The sequence below is a fragment of the Scyliorhinus canicula genome, chromosome 13 (genome assembly GCF_902713615.1).
Source record: "Scyliorhinus canicula chromosome 13, sScyCan1.1, whole genome shotgun sequence".
Lineage (NCBI taxonomy): Eukaryota > Metazoa > Chordata > Chondrichthyes > Carcharhiniformes > Scyliorhinidae > Scyliorhinus > Scyliorhinus canicula.
Genome location: NC_052158.1, coordinates 65,471,478 through 65,494,333, shown reverse-complemented (window position 1 = coordinate 65,494,333; position 22,856 = coordinate 65,471,478). Strand labels below are relative to the sequence as shown.

Below are 22,856 nucleotides of genomic sequence, written 5' to 3'. Positions count from 1 at the left end.
GGCCCCAGTGTGGAGGGACTGGTCCCCTAGGTCCCAGTGTGGAGGAATTGATCCCTCAGGTCCCAGTGTGGAGGGACTGGTCCCCCAGGTCCCAGTGTGGAGGAATTGATCCCTCAGGTCCCAGTGTGTAGGGACTGGTGCCCTTGGACCCAGTGTGGAGGTAATGATCCCTAGGTCCCAGAAGGAGGGACTGGTCACCTAAGTCCCAGTGCGGAGGGAGTGATCCCCCAGGTCCCAGTGTGGAGGGAATGGTTCCATTGGTCCCAGTGTGGAGGGACAGGTCCCCCTGGTCCCAGTGTGGGGGGACTGTTCCCCCTGGTCCCAGTGTGGAGGGATTGGTCCCCCTGGTCCCAGTGTGGAGGGACTGCTCCCCCTGGTCCCAGTGTGGAGGGACTGATCCCTTTGGACTCAGTGCGGAGGAACCGGTCCCCTAGGTCCCAGTGCGGAGAGACAGGTCCCTGGTTCCTAGTGTGGAGGGACAAATCCCTTTGGACTCTGCGTGGAGTTTGCACATTCATCCCGTGTCTGCGTGGGTTTCCTCCAGGTGCTCCGGTTTTCTCTCAGTCCAAAGATGTGCTGGTTAGGTGGATTTGCTGCGCTAAATTGCCCCTAGGTGGGGTTACGGGGATGGGGTGGGGATTGTGCCTGGTGGGCTACTCTTTCAGAGAGTTGTTGCAGACTCGATGGGGTGAATGGCCTCCTTCTGCACTGTAGGGATCTATGATTCCATGGTTAATAGTGCGGAGGGACTGATCCACAAGGCCCGAGCACAGACAGCCCAGTCCCCTTGGTCTCAGTGTGGGGGGAGTGGTCCCCTAGTTCTCAGCACAGACTGTCCAGTCTCCTGGGTCCCAGAGCGGAGGGACACTCTGGAATACTGACATCAGCAAACATTTTGCCAAATATTTGATTAAACTGTAAACAGGATACTGGAAGTTGGGGCCTATGGGAACATTCACCGAAAGCTGAGGAAATCAGTGAAATACAACACTGGAGATAATGCAGGAAATCACAACGGAGATCCTCATCAGGCAGTCACAGCAGCTCACACCCAGTGACACACTCAGTGATACATCCAGTGACACACCCAGTGTCACTCCGAGTAAAACACCCAGTGAAACATCCAGTGTCACACACGCAGGGCGCGATTCTCCGCTCCCCACGCCGGGTGGGAGAATCGCGGGAGGGCCGGGCGACTCACGACACGCCCCCCTGGCACCCCCCACGATTCTCCCACCCCCCCCGCTTGGATGAATCACCGCCCGCCGTTTTTCACGGCGACCGGTGATTATCCGGCCCGGATGGGCCGAGCGGCCTGACATTCCCGACCGGTTCACGACGGTGGCAACCACACCTGGTCGCTGCCGTCGTGAACATGGCGCCAAATACTCGTTTGTGGCTTGTGGGCGGCGGAGAGGGGAGTGTGCACCACGGCCGTGCTCGGGAGGGGACTGGCCCGCGATCGGTGCCCACCGATCCTCGGGCCGGCGTCTCAAAGCGGCGCACTCTTTCCCCTCCGCCGCCCCGCAAGATCAAGCCGCCACGTCTTGCGGGGCAGCGGAGGGGAAGACGGCTACCGCGCATGCGCGGGTTTGAGACGTCAGCCGTCGTGACGTCAGCCGCACATGCGCCGGTTGGAGCCGGCCAACCTGCGCATGCGCATGCGTGGCTGGCGTCACTTAGGCGCCGCCGTCGCGTAATTCTCGCCGCGCCGCCTTGATGCAAGCGTCAAGGCCCAGCCGCCGAGAATAACAGAGCGCCGCTCGTAGCCCCCCTGGTGGGGGTGAATAAGGTGCGAGGAGCGGCCTCCGAGGCCATCGTGAAACTCGGCCGAGTTCACGACGGCCTTCCCGATTCCGCGCGGGAGCGGAGAATTCCGCCCACAGTGTCACACATGCAGTGACATAGACCCAGTGTTACACACGCAGTGCCACACACGCAGTGTCACACATTCCTCACACCCAGTGTCACACATGAAGTGTCACACACGCAGTGCAACAAATTCCTCACACCCGATATCACACACCCAATGTCACATCATCACACTCAGTGCACACACCCAGTGTCAGACATTCCTGTACCCAGTATCACACATTCCTCAAACCCAGTGTCACACAGCCAGTGTCACACATTCCTCAAACCCAGTGTCACATGCAGTGTCAGACATTCCTTGCACCCAGTGTCACACATTCCTATACCCTGTGTCACGAAGCCAGTGTCACACCAATTGTCACACAATCCTCACATCCAGTTTCACACACCCAGTGTCACCCACCCAGTTTTACACATTCCTCACACTCAGTGTCACACACCCAGTGTCACACATGCAGGATCAAACATTCCTCACAACCAATGCCACACACCCACTGTCACACACCCAGTGTTACATATCCAGTTTTGCATATTATTCACACACAGTGTCACACACCAGCATCACATATTCCTCACACCCAGTTTTACACATTGCTCACACCCAGTGTCACAGACCCAGTGTCGCACACCATGCCAAACTTTTCTGGCTGTTCGCGTCGGCGGGATCTTACAGTCTCTCCAACGGTGACCCCACGTGTCACACACCCCGTGTCAAGGTTAGAGATAGAAGGTTAATGAAGGGAGTTAGTGAGAGAATTAGGATTGACACCGATGAGTGTGTCTCCGCTGTTTATTGTGCTCTGGACTGATGATGTGTCCAGTGTTTCCGAGGTGTTTTCTGTTGCGCGCCTATGGTCGTGAGAAATGCTTGAAGCAGCTGAAAGCTCCTTACCTTTCAGCTGAGGTTGCATAGTCCTCGATTCTGTGTACTTGCTGCCTGATGTTTAATGAGCTTCCTTTGTCCGGAAGTAAATATCAGGAATCATTGGCTCTCAGCTGAGAATTCCAACCTTCCCAAGAGAGTTTGAGTAATGGGGGTGGGGGGGGGGGGGGGGGGGGGGGGGGGGGGGGGGTTGAGAAATCCAGAGCTGTGATATACCCAATGTCCAGTCACACAAACACTTCTAAACATTGGCCAGACAGAAGACACAACGTCTCTCAGGGCCCAAACCTGCTTGAGCTCTCTAGGGCAGTGCCCTATCCCTTCGGCTGCCCTGTATGAACCCCAGGATAGGCTTTTCCTCTCTGGGTGTGCAACAGCGCGGGGCTACCGATCGAGTTGATCTCAATCCCGCAGAGGAAGTGAGGGCTGGTCCTTAACTATGACCCTCACTACCCAAACCAATGGAGTTGGATTAAAATGTAGCAGTGAAGAAAAGACAAAGATTTAATTTCCCTAGGAAAATAGTTTATATTTCCACATTTGCTGGGGTTATTCATACTCCCCCTTGGAAGGTGACACCAGCTGTAGTAGGGGGGGGGGGGGGGGGGGGGGGGGTCAGTACTGAGGCAGTGCCACTGTTGGCGGGTCAGTACTGAGGGAGTGGCGCACTGCGGAAGGCGTCAGTACTGAGAGAGTGCTGCACTGTTGGAGGGTCACTACTGAGGATGTGCCGCATTGTTAGATGGTCAGTACTGAGGGTGTGTTGCACTGTCGGATATTCAGTACTGAGGGTGTGCTGCACTGTTGGAGGGCCAGTACTGAGGGTGTGCCGCATTGTTAGATGGTCACTACTGAGGGAGTGCAGCACTGTCGCAGGGACAGTACTGAGGGAGTGCCGCACGGTGGAAGGGTCAGTATTGAGTGAGCACCGCATTGTCGAAGTGTCAGTACTGAGGGAGCAGAGCATCTCGGAGGGTCAATACTGAGGGAGTGCTACATCGTCGGAGGGTCAGTACTGAGGGAATGCCGCACTGTCGGAGGGTCAGTACTGAGGGAATGCCACATTATCGGAGGGTCAGTACTGAGGGAATGCCGCACTGTCGGAGGGTCAGTACTGAGGGAATGCCGCACTGTCGGAGGGTCAGTACTGAGGGAATGCCGCACTGTCGGAGGGTCAGTACTGAGGGAATGCCGCACTGTCGGAGGGTCAGTACTGAGGGAATGCCGCACTGTCGGAGGGTCAGTACTGAGGGAATGCCGCACTGTCGGAGGGTCAGTACTGAGGGAATGCCACATTATCGGAGGGTCAGTACTCAGGGAGTGCTGCACTGTCGGAGGGTCAGTACTCAGGGAGTGCCGCACTGAGGGTCAGTACTGAGGGAATGCCACATTATCGGAGGGTCAGTACTGAGGGAGTGCTGCACTGTCGGAGGGTCAGTACTGAGGGAATGCCGCATTGTCGGAGGGTCAGTACTCAGGGAGTGCCGCATTGTCGGAGTGTTATCATTCAGAAGCGACTTAAAATGAGGAGCTCTATTGGGTGCCAAGAGCAGGGGTGAACCTGGTAATTATTCATTGTGGAATCAATTTTACTAATACAGATTTTGCATTTTAATGGCAGTTTGCTGTGCGCAAATTGCTGCTTTCGTGCCTACGTTCTGAAAAACACCCTGCAGAATTTAACTAGCAACTATTTTCTTCACAATCAGGAAGCAGACAGGTGCAGCCAAGCAGGAATAGACAATTTTCCTCCCCCCAGCACACCATGTCACTGACTGTATCTCCACTGATGTTAATTCAGCTCCCTCACACTGTCACTCAGTAACCTCTCTCCCCCAGCACCCTGTGTTACTGACAGTATCTCTACTGATGTTAATCCATCTCCCTTACAATGTCACTCAGTAACTAACCCCTCTCCTCACCAGCACCCTGTGTTACTGACTGTATCTCTATTGATGTTAATCCATCTCCCTCACACTGTCACTCACTAGTCACTCTCCCCCAGCTCCCTGTGTTACTGACTGTATCTCTACTGATGTTAATCCACCTCCCTTACAATGTCACTCAGTAACTAACCCCTCTCCTCACCAGCAGCCTGTGTTACTGACTGTATCTCTATTGATGTTAATCCAGCTCCCTCACACTGCCACTCAGTAACTAACCCCTCTCCTCACCAGCACCCTGTGTTACTGACTGTATCTCTATTGATGTTAATCCAGCTCCCTCACACTGTCACTCAGTAACCCCTCTCCCCCAGCACCCTGTGTTACTGACTGTATCTCTCATGATGTTAATCCAGCTCCCTCACGCTGTCACTCAGTAACCCCTCTCCCCCAGCACCCTGTGTTACTGACTGTGTCTCTATTGATGTTAATCCAGCTCCCTCACACTGTCACTCAGTAATCCATCTCCCCAAGCACCCTGTGTTATTGACTGTATCTCTACTGGTGTTAATCCAGTTTCCTCACACTGTCAGTCAGTAACCCCTCTTCCCAGCAGCCTGTGATTGATTGTGGGCGGGATTCTCTGATCCTGAGGCTCAGTGTTGACGCCATCGGAAAGGCTATCGCTTTTCCCGACGGCGTCATCACGGCCCCAGGGTCAGCAATTCTGGCCGCTACAGTGGGTCAGCAAGGCGCTGGAGCGGTTCACGCCGCACCAGCTGCTGATCTCGCCATGGAATGAGCTCTAGGGGATGTACGCATGCGCAGTGGGTCTGCACCGGCGCGATTTCCGCGCATGCGCGGTGTCTCCCTTGTTCGCGCCGGCCTCGACCCAACATGGTGCAGGAGTACTGGCGCTGGCACGGAAGAAAGGAGGCCAGGAGACAGCGAGGCTGACCCGCCGATCAGTGGGTTCCGATCGCGGGCCAGGCCACATTGGAGGCCCCCCCAGGATCGGGCCCCCCTCCCCACTTCACAGGCCTCCACCTGACCCTTCAACGCCAAGGTCCCATTGGCTCAGAGCAGGTTAGAACGTCGTCGTTGGGACTCGTGTTTTTTTTTTACAGCTGCCTAGCCCATCCGGAGAATTGCGGGGGGGGGGGGCAAAGTTGAGCCCGGGGTGGCATGGCGTGATTCGCGTGGCCACCCGCCGATTCTCCAACCCGACATGGGGTCGGAGAATCCCGCCCTGTATCTTTACTGATGTTAATCCTAGCTTCCTCACACTGTCACTCAGTAAACCCTCTCCACAGCACCCTGTGTTACTGACTGTGTCTCTACTAATGTTAATCCACCTCCCTCACACTGTCACTCAATAACCCCTCCCACCCAGCATTCTGCATTAATGACTGTATCTCTGCTGATGTTAATCCAGCTCCCTCACACTGTCACTCAGTAACCCCTCCCCCCAGTGTCATAATATCCACTCATTTATACGAGATGCAGACAGGCAGTGATTGACACATAGGATGACCAGTAAGCTTACAACACAGTACAGCCAATCACCAGACAGGACACTACCATTATAAAGCCAGAGGGCACTAGGTTTCCCGCTCTCTCGGGACCCAGCTACTGAGACAGTCAGAGTCCACGAGCTAGCAAGTGCAAACACCATGCGGTAGCTAGTAAGTCTGGTCAGGCTACTACAAGGTCACCAGTCAGATCAGTATAGTGTCGACCCACAGCTGAATATGTATAGCAGTTCTACAATTGAATTAAACAGTGTTGGATCTTCTCCAGTGTTAGACGTCTGTTTCTAACTTTCCTGCATCGAGGGCAGTCCACATCCAACCTGCCTAACACATCATGGTACCAGAGTTATACAGACCTTGACGGACCTACCTCGAGTGAATCAACGTTGACCAGCAAGCAGCCATCCAGCAAAATGGAAAACATCCAACCTCCTCCGCAACTCTGCATCTCCAACAACCTCGGCGCCAACTGGAAAATCTTCAAGCAAAAGTTCCTCTTGTACATCGAGGTCTCTGACCTCGAGGCAGCATCGGATGCCAGGAAGATCGCGCTATTTCTCTCCACTGCGGGGGATCCACGCCATCCATATTCACACCTCCCTTACGTTCGCCGAGGGCGAAGACATAAAGAAATTCAAAACAGTCCTGCTGAAGTTCGACAGCAACTGCGACATTGAGGTGAATGAGAGCTTTGAACGGTACATCTTCCAGCAGAGGCTTCAGGGTAAGGATGAACCTTTTCACTCCTTCTTGACCCATCTCCGCATCCTAGCGCAGTCATGTAACTATGACTCAACGGCTGATTCCATGATCCGGGATCAGAACGTTTTCGGGGTCCACTCCGACTCCCTGCGGCAGCGGCTCCTTTAAATCAAACCGTTGACCCTCTCTGTCGCTATTGAGACGTGCGTTGTCCATGAGCATGCCAAGAATTGTTACTCCCACATCAGGGCGGCAGAAACTGCAAAGCTGGCCTCCCACGAGGCGGAAAGGGTGAGGCCATCGCACAGATGCAGGGCCTGAGCATCGAGGAGAGTGGCCGTTTCACATGCTTTTCCCGGATGCCTGCGCATGCGCACCACGACCGAGTGGACGACGAGGCCGACAACCCGACTGCACAGGTGCGTATGTCGACCGACCGCACTGCGCATGCGCGATGGAGCACGGAACGCGCTGACGTCAGCGTCATGACGTGTCTGAATTGTGGCTACGCCCACTTAAAGTGGCAATGTCCGGCAAAAGGACGCCGATGTCTCCAGTGTGGCAAGCTTGGCCCTTTGCAGATCTGCTCCACCGCTCAACAGCCAGCCAGTTGCGGCACAGAAGTGTCCGCTCAATACAGCAAGGCATGCCAGATTCCGATCCCGACAGCCCAACGGACCCTGATGCTGACTGCCTCAAGTCTCCATATCAGGTAGGCATCATAAGGACACATGAGCTGGCCTCCACCACACCTGCGCAACGCCTCTCGATTCTCAGTGTGGATCCAGACGACGAGTGGTGTGCTGTCCTTACAGATAACAAGGCTCGCATCCGATTTAAACTGGACACTGGCGCGTCTGCGAACCTCATCTCACAATCCAATCTCGACACCATCCAGGCCCGACCAAGCATTCTTCCACCGGCCTGCCAGCTCCTTGACTACAATGGCAATGTCATAGCTGCCAGTGGCTCGTGTCACCGAGGGGTATCGAACAAGGCGATCAAGGCAACATTACGGTTTGAAATAGTCAGGCCTGACAGGGCATCCCTGCTCGGTGCTAGCCCCGAGCAGGGACGCCTTGCTGGTTCAGCGAGTCCACACCATGTCATCGTCACCGACGACGGCCTCGCCCGATGGAAATTTGCAAGCTGACATAGACGACATCATCACACAGTACCACAGCGTATTCAAAGGAATGGGCACGCTCCGTACCGATATAAAAACCTGCTCAAGCCGAACGCCACCCCTGTAATTCATGCACCATGCCGGGTGCCGGCGCCCCTCAAGGATCGTCTGAAAAAGCAACTACAGGACCTCCAAGACCAGGGCATCATCTCGAAGGTCACAGTGCCAGCATATTGGGTCAGCTCCATGGTCTGCATAAAGAAGCCATCTTCGGAGCTCCGCATTTGGATTGATCCTGAGGATCTAAACCGCAACATCATGCGGGAGCATTACCGGATCCCGAAACGTGAAGAGTTGACCAGTGACATGGCTCATGCCAAATTCTTCCCTAAGCTGGAAGCCACCCGGGGCTGTTGGCAAATACAGCTGGACGTGTCCAGTCGCAAGCTGTGCACGTTCAACACCCGTTTGGTCGCTACTGCTACAACCGCATGCCTTTCGGCATCATATCTGCCTCCGAAGTGTTTCACCGCATCATGGAGCAGATGATGGAGGGCATCGAGGGGGTGCGAGTATACGTGGACGACGTGATTATCTGGTCCACAACGCCCCCGGACACATCGCTCGCCTCAAGCAGGTCTTCCAGTGAATTAATGAACATGGTCTCCAGCTCAACAGGGCCAAGTGCTCATTTGGTCAATCGGATATTAAGTTTCTAGGTGACCACATCTCGCAGCAGGGGGTGCGGCCAGACGCAAACAAGGTCTTGGCGATCAACGCCATGAAGATCCCGGAGGACAAGAAGGCGGTCCTCCGCTTCCTTGGGACGATCAACTTTCTCGGGAAATTCATTCCCAATATGGCATCCCACACCACGGCCCTCCACCATCTCGTCAAGAAGTCAACGGAATTCCAGTGGCTACCCACACATGAAGCGGAATGGCGTGAGCTGAAGGCAAAGCTCACCACAGCCCCAGTTCTAGCGTTCTTCGACCCAACCAAGGAAACCAGGATATCAACTGGTGCAAGCCAGGACGGTATTGGGGCGGTGTTCCTTCAGCGGGATGACTCCTCGTCCTGGGCTCCAGGGGCATATGCCTCCAGGGCCATGACGCCCACTGAGCAACGGTATGCCCAGATCGAAAAGGAATGTCCGGGTCTCCTGACAGGAATAGTCAAGTTTCGTGACTACGTTTACGGCCAGCCGAAATTCATGGTGGAAACGGACCACATGCCTCTAGTCCACATAATCCAGAAGGATTTAAATGACATGGCACCTCGGTTACAGTGAATTCTTCTTTGACTCCGCCGCTATGACTTCGAACTTGTCTACATGCCAGGCAAAGAGCTGATCATTGCAGATGCCCTATCCAGATCCATTATCACACAGTGTGAACAAGGTGACTTCATCTACCACATAGAAGCGCAAGTGCAATTGTGTGCCACCAACCTCCCAGCCTCTGATGAACGGGTTGTCCAAATTCGTGAGGAAACGGCCAAGGATCCTCTACTGCAGCGTGTGATGCAGCACCTTACCCATGGCTGGCAGAAGGAACAATGTCCCCAAGTCTTTAACGTGAAAGACGAGCTGACGGTTGTGGCGGGAATCCTTCTGAAACTCGACAGGATCGTTATTCCTCAGAGCATGCAGGCTATGGTGCTGGGTCAACTCCATGAGGGTCACCTTGGAGTCGAGAAATGCCGACGCAGAGCTCGGGAGACGGTTTATTGGCCGGGCATTAACCAGGACATTGCCAACATGGTCCTTAACTGCCCCACCTGTCAGAAGTTTCAACCGGCTCAACCCAAGGAAACACTGCAACAGCATGAGATGGTGACCTCTCCGTGGTCCAAAGTAGGTGTAGACCTTTCCCACGCCAAGGGGCGTGACTATGTACTCCTGATCGACTACTTCTCCACTTACCCAGTGATGAAACTGTCCGACCTCAAGTCGAAGGCGGTCATCAAAGCCAGCAAAGAAACGTTCGGCAGGCACGGGATACTGCTCACGGTAATGAGTGACAACGGTCCTTGCTTTTACAGCCAGGAATGGTCTGATTTTGCACAGTCCTGCAACTTCCGTCACGTTATCTCCAGTTCCCACTACCCACAATCAAACGGGAAGGCCGAGAAAGGGATCCATATTGTCAAGCGGTTGCTGTGCAAAGCTGCAGACTCAGGGTCCGACTTCAACCTGACAATGCTGACATGCAGGGCAACCCCACTGTTCACTGGGTTGTCTCCAGCGCAGATGCTCATGAATCGCACTCTGGGGACCACAGTTCCAGCCATCCATGTTCCAGACCTTGACCACCTCACGGTTTTACAAAAAATGCAGCAGTCCCGGGCCCAACAGAAGGCCACATATGATGCTCATGCCACGGATCTACCCGAGCTGGCTCCAGCCGATCATGTTCGCATCCAGTTGCCTGAGGGCGGCTGGTCAGCCACAGCTGTTGTTGTCAAACAAATTGCCCCAAGGTCTTTCCTTTTCCGCATGGCTGATGGCTCCCTGCTACGGCGCAACAGACGGGCACTGAGAAGACTTCCACGCCCACCACCTGACCGCAGTGCCCCGCCGGCCATCATACATCCTCCAGACATACCCTGCCACGAGGCCACCGATCTGCCAGCGATCCTGCCGGCCCACGCGGCCACCGCGAGGGCAGCGATGCCACCTATCCACGTGCAGGCGGCTCCTGATCCACCTCTGCGGCGATCGACAAGAACTCATCGCCCACCACAAAGGCTGAATCTGTAGACTGAACTTTTGTAAATTTGTGACTGAATTCATCGATTTAACCTTTGTAAATATTGCTTCATTTGCCATGTATCTGCACTATCAACACCTTCTCATGTATATATGGTTGTTCAATCACCGTTTGTATATAGTTAGGCATATATATATACGTATACATACCTCAGTATTTATTTAACTAAAAAAAAAGGGGGAGATGTCATAATATCCACTCATGTATATAATGAGATGCAGACAGGCAGTGGATGACCAGTAAGCTTACAGCACAGAGCAGCCAATCACCAGACAGGACACTACCACTATAAAGACAGAGCGCACTAGGTTTCCCCCTCTCTCGGGACCCAGCCACTGAGACAGTCAGAGTCCACGAGCTAGCAAGTGCAAACACCATGCGGTAGCTAGTAAGTCTGGTCAGGCTACTACAAGGTCACCAGTCAGATCAGTATAGTGTCGACCCACAGCTGAATATGTATAGTAGTTCTATACTGTAGTTGAATAAAACAGTGTTGGATCTTCTCCAGTGTTGGAGGTCTGTTTCTAACTTCCCTGCATTGAGTGCAGTCCACATCGAACCAACCTGCCTAACACATCACCCAGCACTCTGTGTTACTGACTGTATCTCTACTGATGTTAATCCAGCTCCCTCACACTGTCACTCAGTAAGTCCTCTCCCCCAGCACCCTGTGTTACTGACTGTATCTCTATTGATGTTAATCCAGCTCCCTCACACTGTCACTCAGTAACCCCTCACCCCCAGCATCCTGTGTTACTGACTGTATCAGTATTGATGTTAATCCAGCTCCCTCACACTGTCACTCAGTAACCCCTCTCCCCCAGCATCCTGTGTTCTGACTGTATCAGTACTGATGTTAATCCAGCTCCCTCACACTGTCACTCAGTAACCCCTCTCCCCAGCACTGTTTTACTGACTGTATCACTACTGATGTTAATCCAGCTCCCTCACACTGTCACTCAGTAACCCCTCTCCCCCAGCACCCTGTTTTACTGACTGTATCACTACTGATGTTAATCCAGCTCCCTCACACTGTCACTCAGTAACCCCTCTACCCCAGCAGTCTGTGTTACTGACTGTATCAGTATTGATGTTAATCCAGCTCCCTCACACTCACTCAGTAACCTTGCCCCTCCAGCACCCTGTGTTACTGACTGTATCAGTATTGATGTTAATCCAGCTCCCTCACACTGCCACTCAGTAACCTTGCCCCTCCAGCACCCTGTGTTACTGACTGTATCAGTATTGATGTTAATCCAGCTCCCTCACACTGCCACTCAGTAACCTTGCCCCTCCAGCACCCTGTGTTACTGACTGTATCAGTATTGATGTTAATCCAGCTCCCTCACACTGCCACTCAGTAACCTTGCCCCTCCAGCACCCTGTGTTACTGACTGTATCAGTATTGATGTTAATCCAGCTCCCTCACACTGCCACTCAGTAACCTTGCCCCTCCGGCACCCTGTGCTACTGACTGATTCTTTGTAACTGAGTCCCAGGGAGTGGTTAGTTCAGGAACACGGGGTGGGGTTCTCCGCCGGGCGATTCTCCGTTTTGTCAGTGCCTGGGGATTTCTGACGGTGCCCCACAATGGGAAACCCCATTGGCCGACCAGCGTAACAGAGAATCCCACCGGCGGGTTGTGGCAGAAATGTGGACCAGCGGGATGGAGAATCCAGCCCCAAGGTGTGTGAAAGGTTTGAGCCGGAAACACTTAACTGATTGCAGGATGTCTAAATGTCCACCCAAAGTCCCAGAATCTCCAGCGCTACAGATAAGTTGCTGGAAAATGGGATGCAACTGGGTGGCTGCTGTCTTGGGAGGCACACATACAGTGGGCTGAGTTGGCTACTTCTGCGATGTAACAATTCTATGATTCGTTTCTAAGCCCTGGTACCATTATCAGCCTCAAAACAGATTGAGAGGGAGTTGACCCTGAACTTAAGATGAGACGTGCAAATAGATTCACAGAAACAGGTTGTCCTGGCCACAAGGGGTGCTGGATTGTATTTCGAGCCCACAGCATTGAACACGCTGCACGTTCTCCATTTCTGAATAAGAGCTATCAGGCAAATTGGTTTTCAATCAATGATCTTATTCACAATCAATGAACCGGAAACATTCTAAGTGACACATTCCTCCAACACGCTGCTCTCATCCACAAACCTCCTAGATATCACTGTGTGTAGTTTATCCAAGGATAACAGTGTCAACCTCTGCCCATCTCAGGCATTCTGAAGGGGTTTGATTTTCAAATTGGGGTCAGAAACTGTTCTGACAGTCGGATACTCTAAGACACCTGACTACACATCACATCTGCATTGCTCTTGCCACACCACCTGTATATGCAGGTGTTCTCATTGGGATAGAGGTGAGCTCAGCGCCGAGTTACTGGCGCCAGGTTCTGCCTGAAGGCGTGAGCTGTCTGCAGAGCATGAGTGGCAAAGGCAGGCGGCAGCCATGATGGAGCCTGCTGCTGTCTTGCGGAATGGAGGCTTCACCACAATCAAAACAGCCAACCAGCCAAATGAGTGGCACTGAGACCAGTCCGGTGCAAGATACCCTCATGTCAAGCATTCATCATAAAAATAAATCACGTAAATATTCCCCGCATTGAACCCAAATCTGGACACTCCAACGTGGGTCAGACTATTCAGGTTTAGTGAGTTACAAGTTGAAAATCACCTTCTGGCCCACCCTGGCCTGTTAACACACTCCTCAAGGAACTGAATAAGCAGTCAATTGAACGGGAGCGGGTTCCCCAACTGCCTCACCCCCTCTCACGCGTCGGGACACTGGCATGCCATCCGGAAGAGCTAATTCCAAAGCATACCCACTCCCTGTGTCCCTGATGGCCATAGCTGGCCAGAGCATATTTACTAAAGGAAACTGGTGAAAGAGAAACCTCTGCTAATTATATTTCCACATTAAGGCGGGAGACTGAAATGTTGGAGTGAACACTATCTTGTCTTATTCATCAATACACATGAGCGACAGGCATTGAGGAGCTCCACATCTCCGCGCCTCCCATTTGACAGAATTCCTGAGTTTCCATCCCATTGGAAGTCCAGGGAATCCTATTCCTACACAGTTTCTTTTTTGAATTCATTCATGGGGTGGGGTCTTTGCTGGCAAGGCCACCACTGAGTGCCCTTGAGAACGTGGAGCCAACTTCTTGAACCACTGCACTCATTCAAGCGCAGCTGCTCATGTCTGAACTCGCATCATGTCCCATTCCCTTATCACCCCCCCACCCCACCATGTCCCGTTCCCTTATCACCCCCCCCAACCCACCGCTCCCCTCCCCTCTCCCTGTGCTTGCTGACCCACATTGGCTCAAGCATTATCATGGCTTTAAAACTCACAACCTTTTTTACAAATCCCTCAATGGTCTTGTCCCTCCCTCTGAATCCCCTCCAGCCTCACTACCCTCTCAGATATCTCCACACCCACTAATTCCGGCATCTTGTGCATCCCAAATTATAATTGCTACATCGTTAGGGGCTGTGCCTTCAGTGACCTGGACCCCAAGCTCTGAATTCCCTCGCTACATCTCGCTTTCCTCCTCTAAGACTCTTATCTCTTTGACTGAGATTTTGTCAGTCTGAGCGAACATCTGCTTTTGTGGCTCGCTGTCATGCTTTGTTTTATAATAATCCTGGGATGCATCTTGAGATTTTTCATTCTGCTAGCAAGTGGTATACAAATATAAGTTGTTGTTATTGCGGTGCAGGTACAACCACAGTGCTGTAAGGGAGGGGGTTCCAGGATTTAGATCCAGGGACAATGAAAGAATGGGCAATAAATTTCCAAATCAGTATGTGCACACATACATGCATACACATCAGACACACACATCATACACATGTAGACATACATACGATGCACACACATAATGCACATGCACAAACTCACACACATAATGCTGCACACACACACCATGCATACATACACATCACTTGTGCACATTCACACACATCATACACATGCACACGCGCTTCATCGACATGCACCCACACATACATACACACATGCCACACTGACCTGCATGCCATACCAACACACACACATCACACTGACATGCATGACACATTACCATGCACACATGCACCCCACGCCGACAGGCATGACACACACATACATACCTGACACGGGGATAGTTTTCATAGAATCATAGAATTTACAGTGCGGAAGGAGGCCATTCGGCCCATTGAGTCCACATCGGCCCTTACAAAGAGCACCCTACTGAAGCCCACGTATCTACCCTATCCCCCGTAACCCACACTTAACTTTTTTTGGACACTAAGGGCAATTTAGCATGGCCAATCCACCTAACCCGCACACCTTTGGACTGTGGGAGGAAACAGGAGCATCCGGAGGGAACCCACGCAGACACGGGGGAATGTGCAGACTTCGCACAGTGAGCCAAGCCGGGAATCGAACCTGGGACCCTGGAGCTGTGAAGCAACTGTGCTAACCATTCTGCTACCAGGGGGCAGCACGGTGGCGCAGTGGGTTAGCACTGCGGCCTCACGGCGCTGAGGTCCCAGGTTCGATCCCGGCTCTGGGTCACTGTCTGTGTGGAGTTTGCACATTCTCCCCGTGTCTGCGTGGGTTTCGCCCCCACAACCCAAAAATGTGCAAGCTAGGTGGATTGGCCACTCTAAATTGCCCCTTAATTGGAAAAATGATTGGGTACTCTAAATTTAAAAAAAAAAAACATTCTGCTACCGTGCTGCCCTGTTTACATGCTAGGCTAGTGTACCGAGGTTTTTTGGGGTCATGCACAGTCCAATGTGGAGGGTGGACGGAGGTCAAGTTTCATCACTGTCCCCAGCACAGACATCAACTCGCATCGATTTGGGTAATTCTGACCTCGGAATTACCCACCAATGAGGCGACAGCATTAAGAACGGCCCATTCCAAAAGCTGCCTGTCCACCAACTTCAAAACAGGAGCAACAAGCAAGAGAGAGAGAGAGAGAGAGAGAGGGAGGTATCAGCAGAACGAGGAGTATGAGGCCAGAGGATTGAGGGGTAACCTGCCCTGGGGTTGCAGGCTGTCCAGGTCAGGCAGCTCAGCTATCAGGCTATTCAGTTTCTCAAAGAAAAATAAATCAACAATAAATACACAAAGCAATCAGGAATGGAGAACTACTGGTGTTGACGGTAAGACTGGGAGAAGCTCTGTCTCTGCATTTTGACCTTAAACTGCCAGCAGTTTAAACAAACTGTTCCCTTCCTGTGTCTGTGAGTGAAGATTTTGTCGCCCTTTCGCAAACTCCCAGGCAGCACCTACCCGGGTCTCCCGCTCCTGGACTGAGTCCTGTTCTGCCACAGCTCCAGCACGCCGCTGTTGCGCTCATACCGGCGTCGGTACAGTTGGGATGAAGCCAGCTCCCGAAGCCTCACGGCAGCCATGCTTGCGCAGCCAGGGCGGTATTGCTCGGCTTCAGTGAGAGGAATGGGTGGGGACGTGCTGGAGGACAATGCAAAGGAGGCCCAGCCAGCACGACCTGCCTCGAACGGCCCCTGAGTCAGGCTTCCTGCTCGGTTCCTGCGGCTTGTCGTAGGGTCAAACCCTCGTCCACAGGCCAGACGCTCGCGCGGCCTAACTGGCCCAGACGCCCCTGTTCAGCACAGCTTCAGCCGCTGGACGTGCTATCAAGAGCAGAAGCTTAAAGGCTGTAAAATCCAGCAGAAGGCCTGTCAGCAAATGCCCTGTATTCTTTATGTGTCTTCCTGACAGGAATGGGACAATTCCTGGAGCCAGGCACAGATAGTTGGGCGGGGGGAGGGGGAGTCAAGTGAAAGAACACAAGGGGAGGTGGAAGGCAACGACAGGGGGATATCCTGCTGATCCCAGACATGCTGGGCCCTGTCCTGCCAGGAGAACCACCAGTTGACCAAAACCATTCCCACTGCTCACACAACACACCCAGGATTGGGTCACTCCGCATCAGAATTCCATCTGGATTTGCCCTGTAACTTCTGTCCAGAAATGTCAGGCTCAGACAGGGATACACATCAAGTGGATGGCGAGACACAGAGGCAATCAACTGGGCTGCAAATCAGTCATTTATTATATTTTACCATTTCATAGTCATCACTCAGTGAACATATCCCACCAGGAATAGGAAACACACTCACACTCCGTCACAGTGAAACTGACACTCACACTCAGTCACGGTGGGAGACTGGCACACACACACATACTGTCACAGTGAAACTGACACACACTCACACTCTGTCAGTGTGGAACTGACACACACTATCACAGTGAGACTGACACATTCACACTCAGCCACAGTGAAACTGACACACACACTCACAGTGTGAGAGACTGACACACAGTCAGTGTGAGACTGACATACAGTCAGTGTGAGACTGACCCACACACACCGTGTCAGTGTGACAGAGACTGACACACTCACACTGTCAGTGTGACAAACTCACTCTGTCAGTGAGAGGCTGACACACTCACTCAGTAGTGTGAGACTGACACACACACTGTCACAGTGAAACTAACTCACTCACACTCAGTCACAGTGTGAGACTGACACTTCACAGTCAGTGAGAGACTGACACACACACTCCACCGTGTGAGACTGAGTCACTCACACTCAGTCACAGGTGTGAGACTGACACTCTCACACTCCATCACAGTAGACTGACACTCACACTCCATCATAGTGTGAGATTGACACACATCACACAAACATACATACGGCCTATCACACGAACACTAACACACACACAGCCCATTACACTAACACTGCCACACACAGGTCGGGATTCTCTGATCCTGAGGCTAAGCGTTGACGCTGTTGTATTTTCCGACGGCATCAACATGGCCTTAGGATCAGCACATCTGGGATGGCCACTTCAAGAATACAAAATGGATGACTGCAATGATTGTAGGGAAATATGGACAATGTCAGGAAAGCAAGCAGCCACAGAGCCTGGATGCGTATTGAGAAGGCAACTCCCAGACGAGACTGAAACTGTAAGGCAATTATCATATTGATGGCCCATCTCCAGGAACAAAGTAACCGATACCATTGCAGACATCCCGGAGCCGGAAAGACACAAACAAAGCAAGGCCAACGGCCACCTAGGACACACCCAGCCATCAGGGCACCCACCTCTTTATTGGTCAAGATCAATACGAGTGATCAAGATACGGCCCAATTAATTGGGGCCAAGTTCAAGGCCCGCCCAAAAGCGTGCAAAGCCCCTTCAGGTATAAGAAGACGCCCCCGAGAGAGAATCACTCTCTTGGACTCGGCTCTCGAAGCAGAGAGACCCGTCCACCAGCTGCACCAGAAGACAGTAAGTCCAAGGTCAACACTCGCCATCAGACGGACGACCTTAGCTGTTCTCCTGTTACCTCTTCAAACCCAACAGCCTCAGAGCCAAACAACGGCCATTGTTCCTCTGACTGAGTGGGCACCCGAAGCTAAGTATAGGCGTTAGCGTTAGAGATAGTTTAGTTTATGGTATTTTGTGCATGAGTAGATGTTACTGTGTGTGTAAGTAAATAGTATTGACTTTGAACTAACTAACTGGTGTATTGGCTCTTTGATCAGTATTTGGGTTTGAACATAGAACATAGAACAGTACAGCACAGAACAGGCCCTTCGGCCCTCGATGTTGTGCCGAGCCATGATCGCCCTACTCAAACCCACGTATCCACCCTATACCCGTAACCCATCAACCCCCCCCCTTAACCTTACTTTTATTAGGACACTACGGGCAATTTAGCATGGCCAATCCACCTAACCCGCACATCTTTGGACTGTGGGAGGAAACCGGAGCACCCGGAGGAAACCCACGCACACAGGGGGAGGACGTGCAGACTCCACACAGACAGTGACCCAGCCGGGAATCGAACCTGGGACCCTGGAGCTGTGAAGCATTTATGCTAACCACCATGCTACCCTGCTACCCCTAATACCTTGTGGCGATATCGAAGATACCTGGTGACTCTAGAGCAAACATAATTAGGATCAAGGAAGGCGACCATATTGACCGCTGTATAAACAGAGCAACAGACCCCCCTTCCCCCCCACCCCCAAGACAGGCCGACCCCGGACCCTTCCACGCCAAGGTCCTGCCGTGTAAGACCAGGTTAGAACGGTGCAGGCCATCAAACTACCACTGACACACAATCTTTCACACTAACACTGACACACATGGTCTATCACCGACACACACACAGTCTATCACACTGACACAGTCTATCACACTGACACACACACAGTCTATCACACTGACACACACAGTCCATCAAACTACCACTGACACACAATCTTTCACACTAACACTGACACAGTTTATCATACTAACATACATGCAGTCCATCACATAAACACTGACACATACACAGTCTATCACACTAACACACAGTCTACCACACTGACACACAGAGTCCATCACACTAACACTGACACACACACAGCCCATCACACTAACACACAGTGTCACACTAACACACACAGTCTATCACACTAACACTGACACACATAGTCTAACACTAAGACCTACACAGCCTGTCACGCTATCACACACACAGTCTATCACACTAACACTGACACACACACAGTCCATCACACTAACACTGACACACAAACAGTCTGTCACACTAACACTTACACACACAGCCATGACATTAACACTGACACACAAACAGTCTGTCACACTAACACTTACACACACAGCCATGACATTAACACTGACACACAAACAGTCTGTCACACTAACACTGGCACACACAGCCCGTCACATTAACACTGGCATACACACAATCTTTCACACTACCACTGACACTCACAGTCTAAAACACTAACATGCATGCAGCCCATCACACAAACACTGACACACACAGTCTGTCACACTAACACTGACACACACAGTCCATTACATTAACTGGCACACACAGTGTCACACTAACAATGACACACATAGTCTGTCACACTAACACTGACAAACACAGCACATCACACTAACACTGACACAGACAGCCCATCACACTAACACTGACAAACACACAGTCAATCACACTAACACTGACACACACAGCCCATCACACTTACACTGACACACACAGCCCATCACACTAACACTGACACAGACAGCCCATCACACTAACACTGACAAACACACAGTCAATCACACTAACACTGACACACACAGCCCATCACACTAACACTGACAAACACACAGTCAATCACACTAACACTGACACACACAGCCCATCACACTTACACTGACACACACAGCCCATCACACTAACACTGACACACACAGTCCATCACACTAACACTGACACACACACAGTCCATCACACTAACACTGACACACACAGCCCATCACACTAACACTGACACACACACAGTCCATCACACTAACACTGACACACACAGCCCATCACACTTACACTGACACACACAGCCCATCACACTAACACTGACACACACAGTCCATCACACTAACACTGACACACACAGCCCATCACACTAACACTGACACACACAGCCCATCACACTAACACTGACACACACACAGTCCATCACACTAACACTGACACACACAGCCCATCACACTTACACTGACACACACAGCCCATCACACTAACACTGACACACACAGACCATCACACTAACACTGACACACAGTCTGTCACGCTAACACTGACACACACAGTCTGTCACGCTAACACTGACACCCAGCCCATCACGCTAACACTGGCACACATGCAGCCCAACACACTAACGCTGACACACACACAGTCTACCACTTTACTGACACAGTGTGTCATACTAACACTGACACACACAGCCCATCACACTAACACTGACACAGCCCATCACACTAACACTGACACAATGTGTCACACTAGCACTGACACACAGTCTGTCACACTAACACTGACACAGTCTGTCATACAAACGCTGACACACACACAGTCTATCACACTAACACTGACACACACACAGACCATCACACTAACACAGTATGTCACACGAACAGACAGTCTATCACACTAATGCTGACACACAGTCTACCACACTGACACTGACACACACACAGTCTATCACACTGACACCCACAGTCTATCACACTGACACACACACAGTCCATCCCACTAACAGTCTACCACACCGACACACAGTCCATCCACTAACTCTGACACACACAGTCCATCACAGTAACACTGACACACACAGTCTATCACGCTAACACTGACACACACAGCCCATCACACTAACACTGACACACACACAGCCCATCACACTAATACTGACACACACAGCCCATCACACTAACACTGACACACACAGTCCATCACACTGACACTGACACACACAGTCTATCACACTGACACTGACACACACAGCCCATCACACTAATACTGACACACACAGTCTATCACACTGACACTGACACACACAGCCCATCACACTAACACTGACACACACAGTCCATCACACTGACACTGACACACACACAGTCCATCACACTAACACTGACACACACACAGCCCATCACACTAACACTGACACACACAGTCCATCACACTGACACTGACACACACACAGTCCATCACACTAACACTGACACACACAGCCCATCACACTAACACTGACACACACAGTCCATCACACTGACACTGACACACACACAGTCCATCACACTAACACTGACACACACACAGTCTATCACACTAACACTGACACACACAGTCCATCACACTGACACTGACACACACACAGTCCATCACACTAACACTGACACACACACAGTCTATCACACTGACACTGACACACACAGCCCATCACACTAATACTGACACACACAGTCTATCACACTGACACTGACACACAGTCTGTCACACTAACACTGACACACACAGTCCATCACACTAACACTGACACACACACAGTCCATCACACTAACACTGACACACACAGCCCATCACACTAATACTGACACACACAGTCCATCACACTGACACAGTCCATCACACTAACACTGACACACACAGCCCATCACACTAACACTGACACACACAGCCCATCACACTAACACTGACACACACAGTCCATCATACTGACACTGACACACACAGTCCATCACACTAACACACAGTCCATCATACTGACACTGACACACACAGTCCATCACACTAACACACACACAGTCCATCACACTAACACTGACACACACAGTCCATCACACTAACACTGACACACACAGTCCATCACACTAACACTGACACACACAGTCCATCACACTAACACTGACACACAAACTATCCATCACACTGACACACACAGTCCATCACACTAACACTGGCACACACACAGTCCATCACACTAACATTGACACACACAGTCCATCACACAAACACTGACACACACAGCCCATCACACTAACACTGACACACACACAGTCCATCACACTAACACTGACACACACAGTCCATCACACTAACACTGACACACACACAGTCCATCACACTAACACTGACACACAGCCTATCACACTAACACTGACACACACACAGTCCATCACACTAACACTGACACACACAGTCCATCGCACTAACACTGACACACACTGCCTATCACACTAACACACACAGTCCATCACACTGACACTGACACACACAGTCTGTCACGCTAACACTGACACACACAGCCCATCACACTAACACTGACACACACAGTCTGTCACGCTAACACACACAGTCCATCACACTAACACTGACACACACAGTCCATCACACTGACACTGACACACAGTCTGTCACGCTAACACTGACACACACAGCCCATCACACTAACACTGACACACAGTCTGTCACGCTAACACTGACACACACAGTCCATCACACTAACACTGACACACACAGTCCATCACACTGACACTGACACACAGTCTGTCACGCTAACACACACAGCCCATCACACTGACACTGACACACACAGTCTGTCACGCTAACACACACAGTCCATCACACTAACACTGACACACACAGTCCATCACACTAACACTGACACACACAGTCTGTCACGCTAACACA

The 22,856-nt window shown here is 51.6% G+C and overlaps 1 protein-coding gene across 1 annotated transcript in view; it reads right to left on the bottom strand.

Annotated features, from left to right (window-relative positions):
- LOC119976215 (LIM and senescent cell antigen-like-containing domain protein 2) overlaps positions 1-22,856 on the bottom strand; it is a 129,549-nt gene that overhangs the window by 106,143 nt on the left and 550 nt on the right. The gene's annotated exons all lie outside the window — the stretch shown is intronic.